Here is an 11,754-nt window from a genome sequence, read left to right as displayed (position 1 = left end):
CTTCTTTCTTCTTTACGGCCGTCATCCATCTGCTACCAAAGACACCATTCTGCCTTACCAACCTGACGCCTCCGAATATACCCCTGTTTCCGAAGCTGCGCAACACGCAGAAGATTGTCGCCAAGTCACCCGGTCGCTCACAACTGACGCCCAGTCTCGCCAGAAATTCCGCGGCGACAACGCTCACACCTCATCGCACTTCTCTCCTGGTGCGCTTGTGTGGCTCTGGATACCATCAAGTACTCCTGGACTTTCCTCAAAATTTCTCGCCAAGTATCACGGCCCCTACCGTGTCCTGGAGCGCACATCTCCCGTTAATTACGTCGCCGAACCCCTCACGCCATCTCCCGATCTCCGCCGCCGCGGCCGCGAGACAGTTCACATCCAGCGTCTCAACCCTTACTACAACCCCTCCATATTGCAGTTGCCGTAAGTCGCCAGGAAGGCTCCTCTTCGCCCCGGGGATGATTGTGAATAAGATGATGACCAAGACAAAGCAGACGACTCGTGAAAACGAAGAAGATGGCCCTGCGCGTCAGCCGTATTGCTATCGCCACGTGTGTCTGTGCCCAACCTGGTTGCTCTCGGATTGTTCTCGCCGCTGCTCCTTTTCTCCCGGCTCTTTTAAATAAACCCCCGCCATACAATATTATTATGTCGCTGTGAGTGGATGTTCAAGGGACTGCAACATGACAACCTAGAGTTCCGTTCCCAGAAAACGCAGCGGAAGAGTGAAACCGCAATAACAATTTAATTGAACATCTGAAAAGAGCACCATTGTTTGGAGGCGCGCAGCTCGTCAAGCCAAATCAGTTGAACGGACGCGTGAACAACAATGGCAGCACGACCTCTTAAGAATTCACTGTTTGAGCGTGAACTACACGGCAGCTGTTTCCGCTTGTTTGTTCAGTTAGCGAGAGATCCTTAAAGGATCTGTGAACTTCAGTTGTAAAGCTGTGTGTTCAGCCGGCGCTTTTTTCTACAACCTCGCAGGCGGCATTGTTAAGAGAGCCGCAGGCGATGAAGTGTACACCGTTTTGAAGCCTTCTAGTTATATGGCTATGTTTTTCAACTGCTGTGTTTCAAAAGGAATATGTAGCTTGTAACAGATAAGTGACAGGACAGAAGCTTTAGACGAAAAAGATTTATCTCTGAAAATACTTAATGTAGTGTTGTCAGTAGAGAGACCGGCCCTTGGTGCAATAGAATAGTCTATCAACGTCTATGCATAATAACCTATTGCCCAGAATGGTTAGCTTGCTTTCTGCATTACCGCTCATAGTTCTTCAAAACCTACGCTGATAAACCTGCCAATAAATACATTTTGAAAATTATCTTATGCATAACCTGCAAGGTGGAGTCGATTTTTGGAGGAAATATTTAATAATTACAAAGTAAACATTACAGCAGGCATAATGGGAAAATTAAATGAAAGAGGTGAGGTAATATATACGGACTGTTCACACAATAAGAAATGTGTACAGGTTGTGCGCGTGCTTTGTTCATGATGGAGCAATAAAAACACACGCGCACAGCACGATGTTGACTACAACTGGAGTGGGGCGACCAGCTTTTTATCGTCCAAGGTAGAACTCTCGGAGCATTCGTTCACTGCGTGTTACTACCTGGCGGAGAACAGATGGGACGTAAAGCCCGGCTGTTAGAAAAACGCACAGAGGTTCACCAAGGCTCGCTCACGGGTGCGCGCACTGCCCTGTGGTCACAATAGGAACACGAGCCAGATTTGAATACCGGAGCTAGAGAGAGAGCAATACAGAGGGAAACAATTTACTGGCACCCGTCAGGAAATTCGGCAGGGAGTCAAGTCACTGTAACTCCCTGACCAGGGCGATATATGTTTAAAAACAATGTTTCTGTGGGAGCACAATAGATTCCCTTTGTAACCGAGTGGGTGCCCAAGTTTGGATTAGAGTAGAAAATAACTCGTTTGTTAGAAATATATATTAACGGGATGAGCTTTGGAGTAAATACAATTGACTGGGAAATACGCACTGAGGCGGTTTAGAAAAAGGTTGGTGTTCTGGGTTTATATTTATGACATGAACAAACAATCAAAGAAAACAAACTTTGTAAGCACGTAAATATGTGATACACCCATGTGCAGAGCCAGGCTGTCCAAGAAAACTATGGTAAAATGAGAGGAAATTATAATAACTAGGGCAGCGTCAGGGCCGCGGTTACCTCCTGTGTTCGCGTTGCCGGTTTATATACTTTCAGCTCTTCACACAACGCCACTTCTGCTTTCAGGAGTGCACAGAAAACTAGTAGTCATCAACAACCCGCATGCCAATGAATACATTGCAGAGGTAATCTTTTCGACTGGTTTTGAAGCTTATAGATAAAAATAAAGTTGTTATGTTTTGGAGATTATTTCCTTCACAAGTAAGACTTCTCGGTGCTTCCGTGAAGTATTTGCAATTTTTTGTTGAGGTTCTTCTGCGGAACCCATGCCAGCCAATGAAAAGCTTTCATTGGCAAGGCGTTATATTATTAAAAAAATAATTTGTTCTTGGGGAAAGGAAATGGCGCAGTATGTGTCTCATATATCGTTGGACACCTGAACCGCTCCGTAAGGGAAGGCATAAAGCAGGGTTTGAAAGATGAAAGAGGTGCCGTAGTGAAGAGCTCGGGAATAATTTCGACCACCTGGGCATCTTTAACGTGCACTGCCATCGCACAGTACACGGGCGCCTTAGCGTTTGGCGTCCATAAAAACGGAGCTGGCGCGATGGGGTTCGAACCCGGCAACAAGATGCTGCTCAACAAAAGAGCTTATTGAGTTTCGATAAATAAATTTCACCAGTGTTGAAAATGAAGACAGAAGTTTGGCAATGAGTTGCTGATCAACGAAATACTCTCTATTTTGAACACTGGTGGAACTTAATTTCTCGCAGCTCACCAAGCTCTCCAGGTTAATATTGAGGTTAAGCACAATTTTTTGTCGAGTGAGTGGAGTCAGGGGCCGCCCCTCTCGAAGGAAACAGTGAAACAAAAACTACCGAACTCGTCTAAGGTACGAGCAATATATATGAAGGGAGCCAGCCAAATTTTGGGGGCACAGTCACACGGAGTTCACTTCGTGAAGTTTGCCGCGCGCTCATCACATTTATGTCCACTTCACACAGCATAACCAGACACAATTCTCCAATTTTCCGGCACACTAGCATGGTTGCACAGTACAGCCACACGGCCACGAAGCACCTCGATGTAGCAGGTGGACCAGAGCAGAGAGAACTGGTGCTTCTCCAGTGACAGGAGGTGCACGCACGCTTGTTCCAGCATGCGTGCACGCACCCACTGTAGCATGGGGACATAGCCCTCTGCGGCCGTCCGTGCACAGCCGCCACACCTCTCTAACGCCAGAAAACAAACGCCCCGACAAAAAGCAACATGTGTGAAAATAGGTCGCGAGATCTAGAATAACGAACGATTGAGGATTACCTCAAACATATGTACCATAAGAGCCCCGAATGACCTGGCGACTCCCGAATGTCCTGGCATTGTCTCTGCGAGACCGTACTGCAGACATCGGGGGGAGGGTGGTATTCCCCAGCTGATCGGCTGTAGGTAGGAGCTGCCAGCCCCGCAGCGTGTCAGACTCGCACGTCAGCGGGAAGGAACCACGACGCCAAGCCACTTCACAGCGCCTGTCTGCTTAGCGCCTATTGTTCTTGTGGTGCCTCCTTTATGGCAAAGAGCTCGAATATTCGGGAAGCGGAAGTAGAAAGTAACCACCTCTGACAGAACCGCGGTGAGGAACCTGAGCGTCTGGCAAGTTCTCCGGAGAAAGCATGGCTGCTGCAAGGCTGTCAGGCCGACACTGGGATCTAAAGGCGGCGCGACGTGCCCAGTAAGACAGGAGCCCCCTACCAGGGTAGTCAGCATGGCTTACAAGGTCGCGACTGCTCACGAAGCGAGTACATTACGGTATGTAACATATTCATTGGGACGCATGGAAAAAAAATTGGAATATTTTTTTTGGGGAAAGGAAATGGCGCAGTATCTGTCTCATATATCGTTGGACACCTGAACCGCGCAGTAAGGGAAAGGATAAAGGAGGGAGTGAAAGAAGAAAGGAAGAATGAGGTGCCGTAGTGAAGGGCTCCGGAATAATTTCGACCACCTGGGCATCTTTAACGTGCACTGACATCGCACAGCACACGGGCTCCTTGGCGTTTTTCCTCCTTAAAAACGCAGCCGCCGCAGTCGGGTTCGAACCCGGGAACTCCAGATCAGTAGTCGAGCGCCCTAACCACTGAGCCACAGCGGGGGGTTTGGAAAATTGGAATATTGTGTTTTATAGAAAGGTAATGGTGGTGTATTTGTCACATATCAGCGGACAACTGGACCACGCCGTAAGGGAAGAGAAAAAGGAGGGACTGAGAGAAGAAAGGAAGAAAGAGGTGCCGTAGTGGAGGACTTCGCCATAATTTTGACCCCCTATGGATTTTTAACGTGCACTGACATCGAAGAGCACACAGCGCCTTAGTGTTTACCCTCCAACGAAACGCGGCCGCTGCGGTCGGTTTCGGAACCATGGTACTCTGTATCAGTAGTACTCCGCACACATTGGGACATATTCAGAATTTTAGCCAGCGTATATAGAGGGGTACAACTACATTATTCTTGTCATTTTGTGACGGAGTAAGGCACGCCAGATGCCTTACATAAGCCAGAAAGGCATGCAGGCAGCGCACTACACATCCCAGGGTGTGCGTTTCGCCTTCATCGAAACACAGCCGCCCATGTACTCTGCGATGCGATTGCACATTAAAAATCCCCAGCTAATCGAAATTAATCCAAAGCTGCTGCTGCTACCGCTGCCGCTGCTGCTGCTGTTGCTGGAAAAAAAGAAAAGTGCACGGGCCTGCCTACAGGCTCAACCCGAGCCACGCTCGCTGCCACGTCCTGAAAGTAACCCCCGAATGCAGAAATGTAACTTGGCTCGAACTTAACTTCCATCGGTCTCAAGTGAGCTCCATCGTGTTTCATAAACCAAACTCGGCTTGAAGTGCGACTTGCAACCGGCTTGGCTCGATCCTAGTTCGGTCCAACTTCAAGTCGGCTGAGGAGCTTGCTTGAAGCTGACTTCGTTGTATTTTCCAACATGGCCACCTACCGATCGGACGTCGCGCGGAGGGTAGCTGCGTTCGAGTTCGCTTGTCACGCCATGGACGTAGTATTTTCTGAGGCCCATTCGTTGCCGAAGATTCCACGGCCAGCGTTACGAGATCGGGGGAACCCCATGGAGCCCTACGACGACGAGCAGTTCCTCGCCCGCTATCGGTTCTCCAAGAACGCCGTGCGGGAGCTGCTCACCGTGTTGCCCCTGCGTGAAAGTCCCGACAACAGGGGAGAGCCTGTTCCTCCGATGCTGCAGCTACTCCTGGCTTTGAGGTTTTATGGGGCCGGTACTTTCCAAACCGTCACCGGGGATCTGGTGCGGATTTCGCAGCCCACGGTGTGCCGCGCAGTTGGCAAGGTCACCTTGCTGATTGCCAAGCACCTGCGCCCGATGCTGGTGCAGTTTCCAGCCGTCTCGCAGTTTGAAAAGCTGATGCGGGACTTTTATGAGATCGGTGAATTCTCTGGTGTGACCGGCTGCATAGATTGCACGCATGTCCGCATCAACAGCCCGGGTGGTGCAGATGCGGAAGCCTACCGAAACCGCAAAGGCTATTTCTCCATCAATGTGCCGGTGAGCAATGAAAATTGAAATTCTCTGAACAGTTACCACTGTTCAGCTCATTCGTATTCGTTCGCGTCGTGTACGTGCTGTCATTTTATTTGTTTCCCCGCGGTGCTACGAACGTACAGTCAAAAGATTACTTGCCCGAAAGACGCGGGTTCGATCCCGGCCGCGGCGTTCACATTTCGATGGAGGCGAAATGCTGGAGGCCTGTGTACTGTGCGACGTCGTTGCACGCTGAAGAACGCCAGGTGGTAGAAATTTCCGGAGCCTTTCACTACGGCGTCCCACATAGCGAAATGTGTCTCTTCGGAATCTGCGATCGAGGCCCAGCATTTTGTTTTAGTACTGCTTTATAATGTAGCTTTGTACTCCATGAAGAGTGTAGCTTCGTTCTCCATGCTCCATGAAGAGTAGCACTACATTCTAGGCGCTATATTACCACGCAATCACTGTGCAAATTCACCGCAAGGAAGGTTAGTTAATGTTTCCAATGACAGTGCATGACAAAGTTGACAAAGCTTGACCACACTTTCGAGCTGTGGCATTAAATCAACGCAGTATTCCTTTATACGTGCAGGTACCAAAAAGCCCACATAAAGACACGGAATGTGGTCGAAAGGACATTCGGTGTCTGGAAGCGCCTCTTCCCTTGTCTGGATATGGGGCTCCAGCACAAGCCGAAACAAGCTGCAGTGATCATCACAGCGTGTGCAGCCCTGCAGAACTTTGCATGTTTGATGAAGGAGCCACAGCCTCCTATTGAAAGCGCTCCCATCCAGGACGCTCCACCGGCTCGCACCAGCACGACAGCAGCGAGGCGGCCAGAGCACCTGCCACCTGTTGATGCTGTCAGCGACAGCTTGTCGGGAATGCAGGCACGACGGGTGCTCATCCAGAAGAGCTTCACATAGGTAAGAAATGCACAGTCCTCAACACTGTCCCATGCATTTTGAATAAAGGATGTTTATAATGCGCACTTGCTCATGCTACCCGTATCCCAACTTTTGTGCAGGAACTAAAGAAATGTTAGAGCAATGGGAACGACTAGCAGCAGTTCAAGCGGCGGGACGAAGAGGTCGACGAAGTGCAGCTGGGGATCCTGAGTGACTCCTGGGAGTGTGCTCATCATGACGCTCTCTGATCTACGACCGCAGACCTTCACTGCGAATACACCCCTTTACACTAGAATTTTTTCTCAGCTTCGGAAGCTTTTAAGTTGCGAGCTTGTTGCATTAACAAACTGCTACTCTTCCACTTCTAGGTTCTGCATTTCTTGCTATAGTGTTCTATTTCAAATGCTATTTTTCAAGAACGCAGTATTGATCTTGCACAAGGCGAATACCAGAAAAGCTCTTGTTGACCCTGCTGCTGAGGGTCTTAATGGCGCTCAGTTCATTTGTTTAAGAGCTGCTGCCTTGGCGGGTTTGCTTACACGCATGTGAAAAATTACCAGATTTGGTAAAGTACAACAGTTAGGCCTTAGGTGGAGCAGTCGCTGGGCTTGTGCACCTTTCCACAGAGCAAACATTTGTGTGGCTGCTTTGGTAGCGGCATGGAATTCAGGTTCCTCACAGCAAGTAGTTCTGCTACTTCGTCTTTTCTACTTTCACCCGGCTTGCACTTCAAGCTTGGGCTCTTGCATGTCTTCCATGTGTTGAGTATAAATTTGTTTTTATGTCACAATTGTAATGACAAAGAAGTGCCCATGTGGCAGCGGGACTGCTCTCGGCGAGCGCGTGCTTCGGGTTGGTGCTGATGGAACCACTGACTGTCTGTGAACGCTGTTCTGCGCTTTGTACTTTCTGCCCGGAAAACCCATTGCACAATCATTAATTTCAAATATCCCTTTTACAACAAAACGAGACGTTCCCAATTGCCTACAATGATGAAATTCGAGATCACTGCGAAGTTTTGTTTTCTGGCTTGCCAGCAGAGGTGTGTTATGAATCAGTTATTAAATTTCTCAATTTTTTTTGCTGTATTGAGGAAAAAAAACATGAATGTATTCTTTTCATTTGGTTTGCTTTCAAGATGGTGTAGAACGGTCGAACCTTCAGCTGTCACACTGGAGCCTTCTTTTCAAGGAACGATGCTCGAGTGGTTTGTTGTGCATTGTCGCTCTCTCTCGTCTCTGTTCAAAGTGGGAGTTGGTTGTTGTCATAGTATGGTGCAAAAGGTCGATTCTTTAGGTCTGAAATAAGCTTCCTGACATGATCCACATGCCTCGTCCAGCTCAATCTCTTACAACAAAGTTGCATAACGGGCAGTAACTGGCACAGAGAAAGAAGCGAAGTTCACTGCAGCATATGTGCGGAGAGGATTCCAAGCATTGTTGTGTCATGGTGAAACATACCAACCTACAGTGTGTGACCTGTGAGCATTTTTAATTTCCAAGTGTAAAGGTCATGGTCGTACATAGAACTCCTGTAACTGTTGCTAAGGCTACACAATCTGTCTGCGAGCAGTTGCACTCAATATTCATTGTCCTCGAGCCAAATGCACCTGGTGTTTGTTAGGTGCCTTGCTTTGCATGGCTGAATACAAACCCTAGATCATAAAGTGAGTCGTCATGAGCCAACACCAACAGTTAGTCGAGATCATTGTGTGCGGGCACTACTGATGTTTGGGAACGCCTTGCTGCCGCAGTCATGGTGGACCACTGAAAGATAATTTATGACCCCAGTAGTGTTTGCAACTTTTTGTTTTGTGGGTTCAATGAATGGTTTGTGAAATGACTAGGTAGCTACTTCTAGCTCGCAAGTGTTGTAGTGAAATCTTTTACATGCAAACACTTGGACTAGCGGTTCTTTTGATTTGTACATGCAGTTACTGGTTGGCTGTCACAGCTTAAATCTGGCTTTGCATTTGAGCCGGCCTTCTTGGAACTGTGCTGATTCCACTCATCGAGAACTGGCATGTTTTGAAATTGTTACATGGTTCGGCGGGGTTCGAAATAGCAGAACGTGGGTGCCATCAGCAAGTGTTTTTTTGATGCATGCTTCTTTATAGTCTTTTTTTGTCATGCCTAGTGCGGCTTGTCACAGGAATGTGGTTGCCATATTTTTGAAGCAATAGATTACTTCAGCAAAGCGGGAGGCTGTGGCATTTTATTGACTCAAGCTATGGGCCCACCTTGTAGACAGCATAGGAGGAATCGCATTCTTTAAGGGTTTCGGTTCTTGAGTAGGAGGCACTAGCTGCGAGGGTTTAGGTTAGATGAGACAGCAAAGATAATGGAAGGAGTAGAGAGCGGTGTTGGCCTTTGAGCATTTATGTGGTGTTGACTTGCGTGAGCCAATATTGTTGACTTTTTATACATGGAAACTTTAACAATGTGGCCTGCAATTTTCTCTACTGGTTGGTTTTGCAAGCAATGCCAGGGGAGGTTTTTCCTTCCTAGAGCAGCCATATTTGTAGCATACAGCAATGCGTATTTCTATGAATAAATTGCTGTTTGCATCCAAAGATCCATATAGCCATAGCAGCTTAAGTACCACGCAACCATCCTACCTGCCTCCTGCTATGCGATAGCTTGTCAGACTTGCATGCAAGGTGGTGACGGGGCTGTATGTCTGTTCCCACCGAGTCATGTGCTTAAAACGGTACATGTGCAAATGAAGTGTAGTTATGTGGATTTGCAACATAATATTTGTGCAAGCATTCACACAGCATTCCAGTTTCATTCAGTCATAGGCACCGTTTATTCTGGTGCCTCTCGCAGCCTACGAAGCTGTTCAAGTTTGATTTGTTTTTCAATTTCTAAGATTTCCAATTCCAATTTTTTTTTCTGGATATCAAGGAGTTTTTTCTCCTGCCGCTCTTGCAGAATACTGTTGTGGTCCTCTCGCATCAGCTGCAGACGCAGTCCATGCTCTTCGCGCAGTAAGGCCGCTCTATAGTCGTTCTCATCTGCCAGAGACCTTTCTAAAAGGGCCATCCGCCCTCTTGGAGCCCTGCCAGCGTCACCGGTGGCCACTGCTTCAGCAGTAGTGGGACTAGCGGCAGCTCCAGAAGCAACTGTAGCACTGGTGCAGCCTGCTGCAGCTGTGCTGGAAGCATCAGCAGGTTGCACAGCAGGAAAAAAGAGATTGCTCTCCTGCTCAATTGCTTCTGGAGTTGCCCCACTCTTACCAACAGCAGCCGCTGGTGACTGCGGCTCATCCACGAGCGGAGGTTCCCAGTCGTCTTCTGTAATAAAGAAAAGGTAAAAATTAGTTGGACAAATCTAAGCTTACAACACATTAGCTGTCTGCCTCAACAGCACAGATTGTTGGGTCAATTGGTGAAGATACATTATAACGAAAGCTTTATAATGTTCTTATATAAGGCACCACTTGCCCTTCTCGGCGCCAAATAGCTGCCGTTGTTTCTGGGGGCCCCAGTTTAGTCATTCTGTTTTGTTCTGCCATATTCCTCACCTTTCACTCTGAATTATGCCTGATGACCTCACTTTATTTTTTTTCTGCTGATACAGTAGTGATAGTCACGCAGGCCCCGAGTTTTACACATGTGGTTATCCTCTAACTCTGCACCTGCAGCTTTTTTGCTCATTCAATGGGTTTCTTTTCAATTTTAGTATATTTGCTAGTTTGTACTCATGCGTGTCCTCTGGCTGAGGGAGCCAGTTATACGCCCTTCCTTTCTTCAAAATCATCAGCGTCTAGAACTTTGTCAATGCCAATGAACGCCGACAGCTTTCACTCTGTATATCCTGGAGTAGCTGAGCTAATCCACTTTCATTTTTTTGCAAAGGTTTCCTTGTAATGCCTGCCTGCTTGCTTCGCCGCATATATGCGACACAAATGCCAAGGTGAGGCATACAAGAAAGGTGACAAATACTGCAGCCTGAGCCTGAGGGCTACAGAAAACATGCGCTTCGAGTGAAACCTCTGCATTGCAAAACTAACAATTTCCTTGAAACTAGCAGCCAAATTCGAAAAGGCTTTGAGCATTACACATAGGCAAGCTGCACCATTATTCACAACAAGAATGTTGTTACCTTATCCCTGGAGCACCATCATGTACAAGTACACAGAAATATGAAAATTTATGTGAAGGAGTGCATGCATAATGAAACTGCATTAAAGTTGGCATTCGTTTGAAGTGAGGCAGGAATGGCAAACAAGACTCAAAAACATCATCAGGAGAGAATGTCATAATGAATGCAGTTCAGGTTGCAGCACTGAATGCTTGCTCCCTCGGTGTCCGACGGTTAACCAACTCCTCGCCTTCCGCTACAGGAACACAGCATACCACTCACATGAATATAAGCCGTCAAGTCAAAATGCCTTCAGAGTGCTGTCCAACAACATGCAGCTTGGAGCAGGTCATCCTTTCGCACTGTCAACGAATGCAGCCTTTATCTGCACAAACATTCAGCCAACCACATGTAGAGCAGCTTTCCACAGTGTTGTATTAAATGAGATTTTTATCATTTGTTGTAGATGAACTGCACTGTCCTCATAGCAGGTTCAAGGCAATAAAAAACATTGAAACAGCGTCAATTGACAGTACACGCTGCCGTTGTCATCAAAGGAATATAAAGAGAGGGAGTGCTGTTTTTCTACAACATGCAAAGTGCTTTCTTTACCTGCATAATGGAATTCTTCATTGCCTGCTCCATCCACCATTGGCTGCAACAATCTTATAACAGGCAAACTTGCCACTGGTGGCAGGTCGATGCCTTCATCAGAGTCAGTCTGGTTGCCTACCCTGGTCATTATGTGGCTGGCAACAGGAATGACTTGCTCACTTTGAGCGCTCACAGTGCACTGAGCTGACCCTCCTCCTGAAAAGAAAAAAGACACCACACACAGTGAAGCTACTCTTAATTTATAGACAATGCGCCATTAAAATATTTTGTTCATGAAGTGCCACACAAAAGCAACCAAAGGCACACCAATGCATGCAACTGTGTGTTGTTTTCGCTACGTTTTTGTGCCACCCGTCCCAGCAGTGCCAGGAATGAGTAAAGATAGGTAGCTGTATGTACAGCCTTCCGGATTTTCAATAGTACCAAGCAACTGTGAATAGCGCGGCAA

At 47.5% G+C, this 11,754-nt stretch overlaps 1 long non-coding RNA gene across 1 annotated transcript; it reads right to left on the bottom strand.

Moving 5' to 3' along the window:
• Positions 1-9,396: 9,396 nt before the first annotated feature.
• LOC144135000 (uncharacterized) lies at positions 9,397-11,373 on the bottom strand. Its single transcript, XR_013315333.1, has 3 exons — positions 11,304-11,373; positions 10,974-11,076; positions 9,397-9,901 (listed from the first exon to the last, which is right to left on the bottom strand). It is a non-coding gene; the product is annotated as an uncharacterized LOC144135000 (long non-coding RNA).
• Between the last annotated feature and the right edge of the window lie 381 nt (positions 11,374-11,754).

The sequence above is a fragment of the Amblyomma americanum genome, chromosome 5 (genome assembly GCF_052857255.1).
Source record: "Amblyomma americanum isolate KBUSLIRL-KWMA chromosome 5, ASM5285725v1, whole genome shotgun sequence".
NCBI classification, from domain to species: Eukaryota; Metazoa; Arthropoda; class Arachnida; order Ixodida; family Ixodidae; genus Amblyomma; species Amblyomma americanum.
The sequence above is the reverse complement of the archived record's forward strand: the minus strand, read 5'-3'. Positions and strand labels throughout refer to the sequence as shown.